Here is a 16,534-nt window from a genome sequence, read left to right on the forward strand (position 1 = left end):
ATTTCTGTTCTGGAGTATTCTGTCACGTCGCGAGACGTAAGGGAGTAGAGTACGGAAGCAGGTAAAGACGTATTTATTTAAGGTCAGGCAGACAAATCCAAATCGTAATCCAAAAAACGTAGTCAAGACAGGCAAAGGGTCGGCCGAGCGGCAAACAGGCATAAACGGGGCAAAGCAGGAATCAAAGTCGCGGTCACAGAAAACAAGGTCAAAACACAAAACAATAAACATGAACTAGTACTATGGACTGGGAGCGGAAAAACCAGCGGGGACTAAATGAACTAATCTATAGTTTAAACTAACTAAATCTATCAAGGAACACAACATTAACAATCTAACTATACTATATCTACTATAATACTCCGCGAGGTGTACAGGGACGCGAGCGATATATATCCCCAATATAATCAGCAGTATAGAACCGAATGGAACCATTTTTTGCACTCTTGTCAATGCAATTTTTAGTTGTAGGCTACATAGTGTTCCATTCTTTCAGCAGTCAGTTATAGTCCTAACATAGGCTATTCAAGGGGGGCTCAAAGATGACCACATCAAAATATTTTTATTTTACTCATTTATTTATTTAAAGTTATATTGTGCCTTGTTGGTAGCCTATGCCTGCTGGAATGGAAAAAAAAGTTCAGTGTTAAATAAATATTTTGAAATTGTGGTTTTTGTAATTGATTTTTTTTCTTTGAAAAGCAAGACAAAATAGTAAAAAGCACATTTTGACTATTTAATTTATGCAATGGTGAAAAAAAATGGCAAAATAAATGGAAAAAACGCGTATTCGGCCAAGTTTTTCATTATATTTGGCTTCGGCCAAGAATTTTCATTATGGTGCATCCCTATATAGAATAGTAATATTTTTGTCTCATTTGTCATTAGGTCATATTTATGCAAAAATATAGACATTTCTATATCACAAACTTTTAAGCACCACTGTAGATTAGGAATGTCACGATACCAAAAATCTAGTAGTCGATACCACCAAAAGTACACTATACTTGATACCAAGGTCGATACCACGGTGTGGTATAAAAATAAAATTTAAAAAATTAAATTAAAAACTCTCCTGGAGGACATCCTCCTCTGGCTGATACTGGCAAAAAGAGAGAGAGAGAGAGAGAGAGAGAGAGATTTTAGTTATCAAACACTGTCTGACAAGGAGTGGAGGCTACAGTGGAGGTGCATTACTAAACGCGCGCGTGCGCGCACACACACAGACGCACATGCGCACAAATGCACGCACACATGCACACAGACGCTGCTTTCTTTAATGATTTGATTTCATTGCAGTAACATGTATTCTTTTAGTCAAGACAGTTGCTGCACATTTGCTCATTAAAGAAAAATATAGTCTTTGTGCTAATTTAAAAGCATCACAGTATCATGCAGGTCTGCCAGAAAAGAAATAGAACTGTCAAGCAAGGAAAATCTATAAACTTGTGTTCTGACCATGCAATTGTAGTTAGCCAATCACCCGTAATTTGTGCATGACACATCTGACTTATATTAAGTGACACCCAGAAACACCATACATGGCAAAGCTTACAGAGAGCTGAAAATGACAAAATGATGACTAAACATTGAAAGGGTGCGTCCTAAGTGCAGGATGCATTAAATCTTCCAGTAATGCAGCTCAGCCACTGCAGCACATCACCTAACATATGTAGACCAACACGAACTCCTGTTACACAGCAGCATTTTGTTTGTCCTCACTGAACAGCTGGTTTTATTTATTAATTATTTATATTATTCTATTTTATATATAAATTAAATATAATAATTTATGGATTTAATTTGGACTTTTTTTTTTACTTTCAGGTCATTAAGATGAAATTACAATTTTCATTAAATGTGTGTGCACAATTGAGATAATATTAACAGAGTAATTCATATATCAAATGAGGTTCACATTAGTGAACAGCCTTTATGTAAATTTACACAAAACAATGAATTGTTTATTTCTTGCATAAATGCTCCTGTGAATGGCTTAAAAAATTGTTCATGTACAGTTTGAGCAAAGAAGCCCAAAGTTGTCACCTCTGAAAGAAATAAGGCTCTTCCTACTAAACCTCCTAAATCCTAGTTTAACCCCTGATCACATTAATGAGCTGTGCAGAGAGACTGCAAATACTTCTAATTCAAGTAAACTTGAAAAGTTTCATGAAACATGACACATCTAGAGTCAACTCAATGTTTCAATGGCTCTCGTGTACATGATGTAAGGACACATGGCTGACCAAGAAACAACTTCACTTACTTCTGGTCCCTAAAATATATGGATTAGTTATTAAAAAAAAAAAGGCTATACTTAGTATATTGATCCTATATTTACCCCTGAAATAAAAAATATATACTACTGACATGAAAGCCTATAATCTGCATTTTTCTTAAAAGCTATGCATTTTGAATGCATTGTAGTGGTAAACTTGGACGTTATAATTTTTTTTTTTGTTTTTTTATAGACATTTCGCTACTAATGCACCATCAGAGGTGACCTTTGATGGGAAAAAAAACACTGGAACTTGACCATAAAGCAGGTGACAAGCACCACAGAAACATGATCCATCTCCTACAGCTCTGAGTGCCACTCTTCTCAGTGTGTGCTCCTAGAAGCACACAATAAAGTTCCAACTGGGCAGGTGATCTCTGTAAGTACACTGCAGCAGGGCAGAGCTTTCATTTGAAACGTTTCCCACTTTCAGCTCTTCATACTGCAAACCTGCAGCACCGTGCAGAAGCTGTTCATAGACCTATTTTAATTAGATCTGCCCCAAACTTGCGCAACAAGCGGTTTAAATCTGGGTAACCTTCAGAGAAACATCACAGCCATGCGTTCATTCTGACAAGGGCGCGATATGACGGAGCAGGTTATTATTATAAGGTATTTTATTCAATTTGTTGGGTTATTTTATTACAGAATAAAGGTGTGTTCGCAGTGCATGGCGAAGAATACTGCAAGGCAGGACGCCGACTCACAAAAAAGACGTTTTGAACATAAATAATGGCACTGGTGCGATAAAATGGCAGAGAAGGTTGAAAACTTTAACTGTGATTTCGAGGCCTTGCTTTGTGCTTGCGACAGTTAAAGCGTTATACAATAGCTGGGATTAAATTGCGTCGCCTACACAGTCTGTGCTAAGCAAATGGAGCTACACTGGCACTGAATCAACACTGCAGAAGAGATGCACAATCTCTCAGCACCAGCAGCACAACGCCTTTCAAGATTTCACCGTCTTAAAGAGTCATCATTAATTCAATTAGTCAATTAACAACTGGGTTAAAATGCCCCATATCTGAGCTCGTGCCATGCAACATCGACCCTATCACGGTATCTGCAGCGTTCAACGCAACTGCGTGTCAATTACAAGCATGACTTGTCGTGCTTACTCCATGACTCTATCTGTCGAAATCAAGTGATTTTTTTGAATCCTACCTAGAGACGAACTGCTCCCAAACTTCAACGTGGATACAGAGTGCAGCTGGACGAGAAAGGTAGAATGAACGCTGTTGCCACAATCTACCGTCCCTGTAGCAGCATCCACAAACACAGAGAGAGAGAGAGAGATTCTCACTGCAGGCTCCCTTACGAAATGGGCGGGGCTTCAGTGCACGCCCTCGCACTAGCGCAACTTGTCGACTTCACCCGAGCGCGTGAGCATACAGCGCTCTCCCTACAGCAAGGTGCATTATGGGTATTGTGTTCCCTATATAGCAAGTTCTCATGGTTCTCTTTGCACAGTCCTTTAACTGTAAAATAAATTCTACTTAGTACAGAATTCTTTCATGAACATTAATGAAATGTGTACAATAATATTTTCGCTATTTACCGGAACCATATAGCTTTGTTATTGAACTTTCCACCAACAGAACACATTTTTTTTTATTGTTATTAGATGCAAGTTCACATTATTTATAAACCAACTTGTTTTCTGAGTTGTTAAAGTGCCCCTAAAATCATGTCATTTAGTGCTATGGCCACCAAAACAATAGTATATCTATTTCAATAATAATAATAATAATAATTAAAATAGAGATATTCTGTTTTTTTCAGGAAAATTGTGTTGTTGTTTTTTTGACGACTCATCCTCTACTATTCTTGTGTTGTACTAGTTTAGTCTAGTCTTGACTAGTGAAATGCTCTTCTAGAATATTATGTCCTGCCCCTGGAGGTGGTCTACAGTAGCATCTATTTAGCTGATTAAACACAAGTGACCAATCATACAGGCTAGTAGGCAAATATAACAAATTTGATAATGGTGGGTTGTGATTTCCATCAGTGTAACCAAATTAAATAAACCACTGTAATGAAATATACCCAGTGGCTATATTTCACGGACCCCTCATGGTCCAGACCTCGCTTTAAGAAACACTGCCATATAATTTACATGATTTGGATACTAACCTATTTGCAGTGCATTGTGGGATATGATAAACATGCAGGATATTCTCTTCAGACCAGTGGCACATAATTAGTCATGGGAGCCACTCATGTTGACTTTTATATTGGTAAAATGATAAGGTTATGTAACACTGCTAACTACTTACTTCCATTGTAAACAGTGCAGGATTCTATTTTGTTTACACTTGTGCATTTGTATAATAATGGACAAAATTAGACCCAAAAATTAATTAGACATGGTTACCAGAATAATGGTTATACTTTGTTTTTGGATTATTTCTGATGTGGTAATAACAGCTGTTTTGGTGGCAAAAGGGGGACCTACACAATAATATTAGGCAGGTGGATTTAATGTTATGGTTGATCGGTGTACATTGGCTTATACGTAGGTATGAAGTGGTCATACATTAAGTCTCAAATTGGTTATAAAATATTTAATTATTATAAACAATTCTTAAAATTTAGCCAATAGTATTGTTAAAGTATGTTTGCCACAGTTACAGTGTAGCTGCTGTGATAAAACTGCAATTCGATTTGAAGCTATATTGCCACTACATACTCACATTTCTGCCCTACTTATCAGTGTTGGATGAAAACCTTTAGGAAATATATAAATAATTATCTGAGCAGAAGCATGGTACCAATAAATGTGCCAAATTGCTAAAACTCAATTTTACTGCATAGGGCACAGTTGTTCTAATTAAGGACCCTGTTTTATGTGCAAGCTTTTCATTTTGACAGAGGCTAATCATAGCATTTTACTATGCTTTGTGTAAAACAATTCACATTTCAATCATTAATGTAGGAGCCAAGTTGTCATGGATGTCTTATAGTTGCTTAGCAACTCCTGCCTCTCCAGAAACACTCAACAGGTATATGTGGATGCACCCTGTAGTGTTTAACAGAAATATCAGCCACTATAATAATATACTGTACCATTCTTAATTGAACCTTTTTTTTAAAACCCTTATTTCAATAATACATTTGTAAATGAGCTAGTTGCTACAACATTTAGTAACATAATGGAAAGCCACATCCTTAACAGCAACACATTAGTCCAGCATATTAGTTTTATATCATGCTAAACATAAGCTCTCCACGCAACACCACAACACCTGTCACAAATCGAAAGGCTAGAAAGGCAGAGTAATATCGCTATTTTTCACATGAACAATACAGAAGAATATTATTGCAGTTTTATTGCTGCTGTGACCTTGGCACTTAGGTGCTTGTAAAAGGTTAGGGTTCTTTTCCGGAAAGATTACTCTACCCTACAGCTGGCTGAGATAAAATAGGATTTTATTTTATTATCACAATAAATTCACATCATGATACACTTTTCGGAGTATTGTGGGTACACCAGGTCTCCCTGTTTTATTCACTGTAATAAATAACTATTTTGGGTACCAATCTTTCAAGTCTTCAATAAATACTTGAAGTTTTGTAGATTTTGAATACTCAACTTCTCTGAATTTACAGTTTTTATGATGTGGCTCTACTATCTGTTAGTCAAACTACATACAAATTTTGTGTAACATGATTTATCATACTAGAGAACACTAAATAGACATGAGTTCTGGTTTAGCTTACAGTTTGTTATTTAATAGGTTATTTAGACCATGCAGTATGTTCAACTGGGATTTGAATAATAGAAAGCCTGAGGCCAGCCTAGACAAGTCAAACCATTCTAGGGGAAATTAAGTTGTAAAACCGACTATAGCCACTAACCCTGCACTGACTTTAACCATCATTTTTCATGAAAGTTGATTCATAGAAATTCTTCCAAATTTTCAAACATGCAGCCGTGTTGAGTAGGCAGGGGTGTGTGCTTCATTTCTCCTGTGTAGGGCTGCTTTGTGCAATGCCGTTGCTATGGCCACGGCACAGAGTCTCCCGGGCTCCTGTCAGTGGAGAAAGGGCCATGATGAAGAGGAGGACCAACAATGAAAAAAAACCACCCTGATTCCAGGCAAGAGAAAGTGAGCGGGTGGGTGGATGTTTACTCACTCTTACACTCACTCGCAAATATATATTTCTGCCCACGCTTGCGATCCAGGGACATCTAATAGTATATGAGTATAATCGGTTACTCTGTTCAGTACAATTTTAACTGTACTCCATGTAGGAAAAAGTGCAGATGTCATTGTAAAACACACTGATCTGTGAACAGTATTTGTGAACATGGGTTTGAACTGAAGGGAAAAAAAGATCTTTGGGACAAAACACTGTATTTATTGGGTATTTCAGTATGGCATAAACCAAACAGAAACTGCAGAATTGTTGGGACCAACAGTACATCTTACAAGCAGCACTTTTTCCTTTATAAACATTCCTTTATGAATATTGCAAACCCCACTAACTTGAGAGGAAACCAATGTGAGGTACATCAGCTAAGATTACTGCAATCAGCTAATGTTACTGCAGCCAGCAAGCAAATTTACCTAGCAATGTTACAAGTATTTTGCCTTTTACACACCAACAATTCACTCACAAACACTTATGTTTATATTATATGCTCATGCATAAACTCAAACATGTATACCATAGCTATATCAGATGTCCATTACATATCTCTTGACAAGAAGTTAAAATCTAGAAGCATAGCATTTTATGAGAGCTAAATATCTGGGCATCATTTAGCAATCTGGATACAATTTTTTTGTTCTCACAAATCGTTCATACAAGCAATTGCAGAAGAGATTTGGTATTCATGAAAATCCCATAATTTCAGAAAAAAATTAAATATCAATTATGTATTTCAATTATACATAGAAAATACATAGAAAACAAAAGAAATATTAAGTATGAAAAAAACATCAATCCTTAAATGAAGAAAAATAAGACGAGTAATTCAATTAACAATGTTGCTGCAAAAGCAGAACAGGGTCAGGTGTTGTATAAGTCAGTTCTGTTTTCCACAGCATCTTCTTTTTATACAACATTTTATTAGAGCCTGCACTAAGTGACCGATAAGTGACCCATCTGATACGTCTCAAGCTGCAATGCGCCGTATAACCTCTAGTGTGCTGCATGCCAAATTTGACTTCCTACACACCTGCTTTTCTTACATGACATCAGGGATAGAGCATTGGTATGCAAGAAAATTTCTGGCCCTGATAGTTTCTGACACGTTGCTTTGAATAAAAAAAATACATGTATGTGATTTGCTTGGTGTCCATGATCAAATGGGTACTGTATACAGAGTTGGGTATAACGCGTTACTCTAATCTAATTACTTTTTCTGTTAATGCAGTAATGTAACACATTACATTTTAAAATTTATAATTTTAATTTTTAAATTTAAAAATTTGATTACAGTTACTGATGTCAATAAAATTACGTTACTTGCGTTACAAATTTATTGTTAAGAAAATACTGTTAAGTAAAATGCATTTTAAAATAAATCATGTTTTGCCCCGCATATTTTTTCTTTAGCCCCGAATAATTCTCCACTCGGAGCAGTTTGTCACTATGTAACTGAAGATCAGTAAAAGAAGACTGCCTGTAATTTTATATCTTCAGTGAACGGAGCTAAGACCAATCAGACAGGTTTACAGGAAAATACGTGGAAACACTCGTGTTTTATTAGCTGACAGCTCTCAATTCTGCAAAACACTAACTCACAGTCAGTGTGAGAAAAAATGGATATATGCCAATTTTTTTTCAAAACCAGTAAAGAGGTTGAAACTGAAAGAGTAACATCCTCTGATGCTGAGTGGCACAAATCAAGGATGGGCTCGGAAGCAATCGCAGTTTATAACATTTATTTACACAATCAAAGAACAAAACAAAGACACTAAGACAACTAGGCAAAATACTGTGACATGAAACAAAACACAGGACCATGAACCACGAAAGTCTAAGACAACAAAAGTCAGAGAAACAGTGCAGACAATGGCTATATATACACAAGAGTGCTCATTAACAGAAACGTGAATCAGGTGCAGGTGGTCATGTGACATGTAGTGCAGTGCAGTGGCTGATGGGAGTCCAGAGTTTCCTGATACATGACACTGAGCAGGAAAACAAGGTGTGTAAATGTCTATATGAGTTCCAGTTTATGTGAAACAGTTTATGAGCAGAGCAGAAGGAATGATAATGTACTTTGCATGGCACTGTAGCAGCTAAACCCATAGCTTAGTTGTGCCTCCCCTTGGCTAGCGACACCAACCTAGCCTAGTTAGAAATGTTTTATATTTTATCAGTTTGGTAGTCCTGCAAACAGTGACAACACCTGAGGCATGTTTTATGATAAATCCAATTGTTTCTGATCATGTCATACATTCACGTGTGCTAAAATTACTGAAAGAACTATGAGTTTCACTTTGTAGTGTATTTTTGTAGGTTTGATAGGTTTTGAAAGTAACATGAAAGTAAAGTAATCAATAATCTGATTACCTTTTACATGCAGTAATCAGTAATGTAATCAAATTGCAATTTTAAAGTAGCCATTGCTACACGGGTGGCTGTGGCTCAGGTGGTAGAGCAGGTTGTCCACTAATCGTACAGTTGGCGGTTTGATTCCTGGCCAACATGACTCCACATGCAGAAGTGTCCTTGGGCAAGACACTGAACCCCAAGTTGCTCCCTATGGCAAGTTAGCGCCTTGCATGGCAGCTCTGCTACCATTGGTGTGTGAGTGTGAATGGGTGAATGAGACTCAGTGTAAAGCGCATTGGATAAAAGTGCTATATAAGTGCAGACCATTTACCAGACCATTTAATTAGTAATCTGTACTGGATTACTTTTTTTTGAGGAACTTACCCAACACTGACTTTATATCTGTTCTCCATTTTCATGTCAAACCATTTTGTCTTCACCTCACTTAATTCACATTTAATTTTCTTCTGTAATTCATCTCCAAATTTTGTGATTTTCAAGGGTTGTTATGCTTTTAAATAATATATATTTTTATTGGCATAGACATAAGTCAAAATAACTTCCACTTCTACCTCTGAGAAAGTTTTATTTGTGCTGTTTACTTGTCATTTTAGTGCTATGAGCTTTTCCTATTTTGGAGTTTTATGAGCATCATCAAATACAAATGGCTGTGCCGTGCATGCACCTGGTAATTTACAGGCGATTACTATTCATCAACATATGCATGAGGGTACAAAGAAAATCAGTGTTTCCAAAAGTTTTCTAAATCTGGCAAAATTTGTTATTTCAGTTTGACTTATGCAAACATTTACACAAAACTTTACTAAAAGATTGATAAATGAAGCCCAATGTGCGATAAAGTCTATAGGCAATGTCCACAGCAATGGACAAATGGACACAGAGTAACTTGCAAAGCCCCTCCCTCTTTACCAACCTTTTTCTCTTTCTCTCTACCCACGCACTGTATTAAATGCTGGCAGCCTCTATCATTCTGTGTTCTGAGAGGAGACCTATAGAAAAATAGACAGTATTCTGGTGTGTAACAGTGTGTATGCTGTAGACTCCACTGCCTCAAGGCCACTTTGTTATTTGTTAACTGGGTCTGTGGGATCAACCCCCTTTCAGACTTCCCATGAGTTTGACCGGACAATCAGTCTCTCACCAGTGTGTGAGACTGTGTGCTGTTTGCTTGCTTGTGTCATTTATATTTTGAAACCATACAGCTTGAAGTCTCACCCTTTTTCAATGAACAGCAGCATTTTGCCCCTTCCATTTAAATATCCCTCCAGTTGCTACAGTAAATTTCTACAGCACCATGGTTTTCAGTACAGTAACATAAAGTATGGCTATATTACATAAGCCCATGAATCAAGGACCCATCCAGTCATCTCCATGGAAACGCAGGCACTCAGATGAATACCATGACAGACAGACAAAAGCTGGAGGGTGCAATCAATGGTGGATTGTGGTTATGTAACTGGGACAGATTGGCACTCACAGATCTCTATAGCCTTTTCACTAGGAATATAAATCCTGTGGTGTTTGGCTTGCTCCAATCAGACCATTTATTTCTGGAAACTGGTAGGATAGTAGGCATAAGAAGCTCCCTAATGTGTGGGAAAACATGCAAATATGATCATAGGAGGTCACTGGATTTAGTAGAACATTAATCAAACTTCTAGATATCCATGCAGCAGATTTTGCCTTGCTCTGACATGGCATTGGTAGAACTGTCGATAAAATTGTTGATTTAGAAGATATATATTTCAAATGTAAGCTCTTAATGAGATCTTTTCATCACCCAAACACAAACTGATCCTTAACATTTAACAGTACCAACGGAGAATTGCTTTGATTTCCCTATATTTCATTAATTCATCTTCAGTAACCACAATCCTGGTCAACTGTAGGAGTCCAAGAGAGCAAAATTGGCTGTGCTCTCTGAGTGTGAGTGGTAGCCTTCTCTCTCTCTGCTATCAATCACAGTGACACTAGCCAATAATGTGGTGTCTGTGAGCTCATGTATGTGGAAGTGAGTGGATAGTGTTTTCCTCAGAGTGTGTCACATTGCCATGTGACCTTATTTTTGTTTTTGTTTTAGCACAAACATTTGAATTTCAATCACACAGAACAGTCTCTAGAGTTTACACAGAATGAAAGAAAAAAAAAAAAAAAAAAAATCCCGTGAGCAGAGGGTCTGCAGGTTGAAACACCTTGTTGATGAGAGCGATCAGAGGAGAAAGACCAGACTGGTCTGATCTGACAGGAAGTCTACAGTAACTCAAATAAGCACTCTTTGCACCTGCACAGAGCAGAAACACATTTCAGAATGCACAACATATCAAACCTTGAAGTGGATGAGCTACAACCGAATTGAATCAGGTTCCACTCCTGTCAGCCATGAACAAGAATCTGAGGGCGCCTTTCTTAAGATTCCGCTCCCCTCGCTTATTGCCGCTCATCAGCGCTCACTCAACCCAGAATGCACTGCGTGAAATGAGAAATAAGCAATAGTGTTGACAAAATAAAATAACGTATATCAAATATCCAAAGGGCTAGCTAGACATCTGTTAAATTCAGGGGAGTAACCTGGCCTGGGTGTTAGGAGCTGTAGCCCTGAAGATTTTTTCTTTTGTCCCAAATAATTCTTCACTTGGAGTGGTTTGTCACTACGTAACTGAACGTCAATAAAAGAAGATGGCGGTGTTGTAATTTTTTGTGAACAGAGGTGAGACCAATCAGACAGAGTTTACAGGAAACTACGTGGAAATGCTTGTGTCTTATTGGCTTATTGGATCTCAATTCTGCCAAACACTAGCTCACACAGTCATTTATTATGAAGGAAGAATGTATATACAATTTATTTTTTTTATTACCAGTAAAGGGGTTGAAACTGAAACACTAACATCCTCTGATGCTGAGCAGGAGAACAAAGTGTGAGCAGAACATGATATGAGCAGAGCATAAGGAAAGATAATGTACTCTGCATGGCACTGTAGCAGCTAAACCCATACAGTGATAGCTTAGTTGTGCCTCCCCTTGGCTAATGACACCAAACTAGCCCAGTTAGAAATGTTTTATATTTTATGGGTCTGGTAGTCCTTCAAAAAGTGACAACACAACACAACTTTTATGATAAATCCATCATTTTCTGATCATGTCATACATTGACAGCTAACCCAGCAAACACAGAACGTTCCCCTAACATTAGCATATGGTTCCCATTTGGTTATTTTTTTGGGAACCAAATAATAACATTCTAGGAACGTTCTCTGTAGGTTCTTTTTTTTGTAACCAAAAACTAACCTTCCCAGAATGTTGCAGGGAGGTTTTTTTTTTTGTAACAACCTAAAGAGAACATATACAGAACATCCTCTAATGGTTATTTTTAGGTCAATCTAGAGAATTGACATTTCCTTCAAGCACAGGCAGATCCAGGGATGGGGCCAGAGGGGCACTGGCTGGCCCCAGCTGAAATCTGATTGACCCCTGAAGTGTCCCTGTCCTGTAAATCATCGCTGATCTACGTCAGAGCACTTCATCAGCTGAGTCAGTTTGTGTGAAATTCAACTCATTTAACCATTTCTTTCTACCACATCTTATAATGGCAGGTGTATAGACAGTGCATTTTTATTGTCCCCGTCCACTTAAGCTTCAGTGGTAAGTAATGTTGGATGGTAGCTAGCTAGCTGGCTAATTAGTTAGGTTTCACACATTAGTTCACAGTTGCACAGTTCAGGGAAGTAAAATATAGCAGCTGACATGTAAAACCTATAATGTTTGGTCATGCCACACAGCGACAGTCATTAACTGTTGTAAATAAAACTAATGCAGCTGGGAAGTGCACGGAGACTTCAGCCCGGAGCTCTGACTTGAATGGAGCGCAGCAAAGCACTAATGTTAATCAGTGAAGCTAATTTTTAAAATAAGCATTTTTGTTTTAACTACTGTACAGAGTTTGCCAGAGGTCGTGGTTTCTGACCAAACAGAAGCCCAACCTGTCCTGTCGCTGACCGTGAGAGCAGTTAGTGTGAGAAGCGGGAGAGAATGAGGATTAAGTGTATTTTATTTTTCTTTGAGAAGATTTATGACAAAACACACAAAACGAGTCTTAACCCTCTTACCCCTAAGTTCCCACAGTATTATGTCCCATAACCCTATATTCCCCAGAGAAACAGCACGCCAACCCTGAGTTCCTGGGCCAAAATCAACATTTTAATTTTAACATTTTTAGGCCTTGAAACAACTTATAATAATGTATTTGTGTAATATTACTTTGAAAATGAAGCAGTTCAGTGTTTTTTTTTACTAAACTTGGAGCACAATTCTTAACTAGAGAAATTACGAAAAAATGCTCACTAAAATCCTTCTACTCATTTAGAAGTACCATACGAGCATCAGCGTGGTCAATGCCTTGAATAAATTCAAGTAAATAATAAATAAATAAATGCATTTTAGCGCCAAAAGTCAAGTTTCTGGTGATAATCAGACCAGCAGGTAGTGTTTTCACGAATGCACAGAGATGGTCAGGTTATGACTCCAGACCCCTGCAGTGTCATTCGCACTGGTTGATGCTGAAGATGAAGACGGATCAGGGTCTGAATCAGGAGAGTTTGCGTCTCTATCAGTTTCGGTTTCGGTTTCAACATCGCCTGAACTTTCACTGCTTTTAGATGTACCTGTGTTCACTGTAGGTGTAACTTTAGCTGGAACACGATTAGCTTTTCGCTTTGGCATTTTTAGTTCACTTCTACTATTACACCAATATTCACGCTTGGATCAGCTTCATCGTAATGCCGGCGTAATAGCGTAATCACGTCGTGACGTCATGACGTCATCAACCTTCCGGGTCAAAAAATAATAATTAAATAAGTAAGGAATCATAGCAGAGTAATGCCGGTACACCGGCCTTACGGGGATAACGTTTACACTGTAAATCCTCTATATCGGCCTTACGGGGATTTGGCATAGACGACCAAGCCGGTATATCTTCCTTACTGGTATAGATCAAAGACGGGCAAGCCGGTTTTTCGGCCATACGGGGTAAGAGGGTTAATATCCAATGCATGTTTGCTTTTCATGTTAATATATATTTTTTTTACAAAGATTTACATTTTTTGGGGGTGTTGTGTGTAAAATCAGACCACTAGACAGAGCCGTGCGGAAACTTCATAATATTAAAGGGGACCTATTATGCAAAATACACTTTAACATGGCGTTTGAACATAAATGTGTGTCAGCAGTGTGTGTACACAACCACCCCATAATGGTAAAAATCCACCCACTCCTTTTTTAATATTCCCCATAAATCCTAGTGTCTCAAAATGAGCTGTTTTTGTTTTCTCTCCAACGTGAAGTCACATTGGAACAGGCCCCACCCACGACTGGTGACAGACTCTGCCCTATTAGCATAGCTCCTCCCCTGAGTGAGCTGCACACAGTCCACCATGTTCTCTGCGCTGGAGAAGCTACAATGATAGGAAGAATGTCTCAGCTTCATAATCTTTGTAAGTGTTCTGTTGTTGGCTGTAAGAATGAACATAGTAGTCTTCATATACTCCTGGCATCAGAGCCATTCGAAGACACAGTGGAGAAGTTTTATTTTTGAAGGAAATGTGCCCCAAAAAATAGCTACATTTGTGTATGTTTGTTCGAATCATTTTACACCAGACTGCTTTGTGAATGAGGGTTAATACAAAGCAAGATTTGCTGAAAAGTTTATTCTCAAGCATGGATCAATATCAACTGTTCATGATCCAGCTTCATATCCAGAAGTCGTAAGTATCACATTTTATATTTTGTGAATGTTTGCAAGTTGCCTTTCTGAATGTGCTTGTTAGCAAATTCCACGGCTAATGCGACTAAAGTTATCATTGTCTCTGATTGTATTCACGGAGACCAGAGCTATGTCATCATTTTTATTTTTAACCAAGAAACGCTTACTGTCTGTACAATTCATACATATAGGGCTGAACACCAGTATTTACAGTGTCAGTCATATTGGTTCTCCTGATTTGTTGTTGCTGTAGTTTCCGAAGCACGAGCTTTAAAGGCACAGCCCTCTTCCGGAAAGGGGGCGGGGAGCAGCATCTCCTTTGCATTTAAAAAGACACATGAAAAAATGTCTTTTTGCTTCCACCCAAAAAGAGCTTTTACAGCATGGTATAATAAATGATCCATGGGGTATTTTGAGCTGAAACTTCACAGACACATTCTGGGACTATCTAAGACTTATATTACATCTTGTAAAAAGGGGTCTAATAGGTCTCCTTATATCACTTAACGACCTTAAATCAGCTGTGTTATGGGCATATGAACTTGTCCTTGAAGCTTATCTGCAGAAGTTTTGAAAGCATGCCAAAACCGCCAGCCAAACATATGATGAGTTCACGCGTGAAAAGTCTGCTTTATTTGATAAGTGGTGCACCGCAAATAAGGGTGTTACTTTCGATCAGTTAAAAGAATTGATCCTGCTCAAAGAATTTAAGATTTGTATTTCTGACAAAATTGTAGTTTATTTGAATGAGCAAAAAGTCTCTTCGCTTGCGGATGCTGCCGTTTTGGCTGATGAGTTTGTGCTCACGCACAAAACTGTATTTTTCCCTCCGCGTCATGATATTTCTGATTGCAGCTACAGCTCGAAAGCTCCTGTGAGTCCTGTGAGTCCCAAGAGTAGGGAAGCAAAATGGAGCGCTTGGCTGCAACGGGAGGCAGAGAAACTTCCTCAGTAGAATAGGGTGGTTGAGTGGCATCCTCAGATGTATAGGGATGCTGAGCGGCGTCCTCAGTCAGCAAAGAGACTGAACATTGATTTCCATCGACTTTGCAGGCTGAACTCGGTTGGCTGTGTCAGCAGACTCAGGTGTACGCAGACCTTGGTTGGTCGTGTCATCAGTCTCAGGCATGAAGAGAACTCGGTTCATCGTGTTGTCAGTCTCAGGCATGAGGAGAACTTGGTTAGTCATGATGTCTGCTTCAGGTATGAGTAGAACTTGCTTGTCCATGTCAGCAGACTTGGGCGTGAGCAGAACTTGCTTGTCCTTGTCAACAGACTCGGGTGTGAACAGAAATTGGTTGGTTGTGTCAGTAGACCCGGACGTGAGCAGAAATTGGTTGTTCGTGTCAGCAGACTCTGGCGTGAGCATAACTTGGTTGGTCATGGCCTCGGTTTCAGGCGTGAGCAGAGCCTGGTTGGTCATGATGTCGGTTTCAACCTGGAATGTGGCGTGGAAAGTCACATCGTCGATTTCAGCCTGGAACATGGCATGGGAGGTTGCTGCCTCGACCTCAGACAGGAACTTGGTGTGAGAGGTCGCCTCGTCAACCTCAGACAGGAACGTGTCGTGAGGGGCCGTCTCTTCGATTTCAGACATGAACTTGGCTTGGGAGGCCTTCTCTTCGACCTTGGACAGGAACTGGGCTTGAGAGGTCGCCCCTTTGACCTCTGACAGGAACTTGGCTTGAGAGGTCGTCCCTTCGACCTATGACAGAAACTTGGCTTGAGAGGTCGTCCCTTCGACCTCGGACAGGAACTTGGCTTGAGAGGTTGTCTCTTCGACCTCAGACATGAACTTGGCTTGAGCGGTCGTCTCTTCAACCTCGGACAGGAACTTGGCTTGAGAGGTCAACTCTTCGACCTCGGAAAGGAACTTGGCTTGAAAGGTTGTCTCTTCGACCTCTAACAGGAACTTGGCTTGAGAGGTCACCTCTTTGACCTCGGACATGAACTTGGCTTGGGAGGTCACC

General features: G+C 38.9%; 1 protein-coding gene across 1 annotated transcript in view; it reads right to left on the reverse strand.

Annotated features, from left to right (window-relative positions):
- LOC128604062 (spectrin beta chain, non-erythrocytic 1-like) overlaps window positions 1–3,636 on the reverse strand; it is a 106,520-nt gene extending 102,884 nt beyond the window's left edge. Inside the window, exon 1 of the mRNA XM_053618836.1 lies at window positions 3,443–3,636. The gene's annotated coding sequence lies outside the window, so the exon portion shown is untranslated. The remainder of the gene's footprint in view (window positions 1–3,442) is intronic.
- Window positions 3,637–16,534: the final 12,898 nt, after the last annotated feature.

This window comes from Ictalurus furcatus, chromosome 29 (genome assembly GCF_023375685.1).
Source record: "Ictalurus furcatus strain D&B chromosome 29, Billie_1.0, whole genome shotgun sequence".
Taxonomy (NCBI): Eukaryota; Metazoa; Chordata; class Actinopteri; order Siluriformes; family Ictaluridae; genus Ictalurus; species Ictalurus furcatus.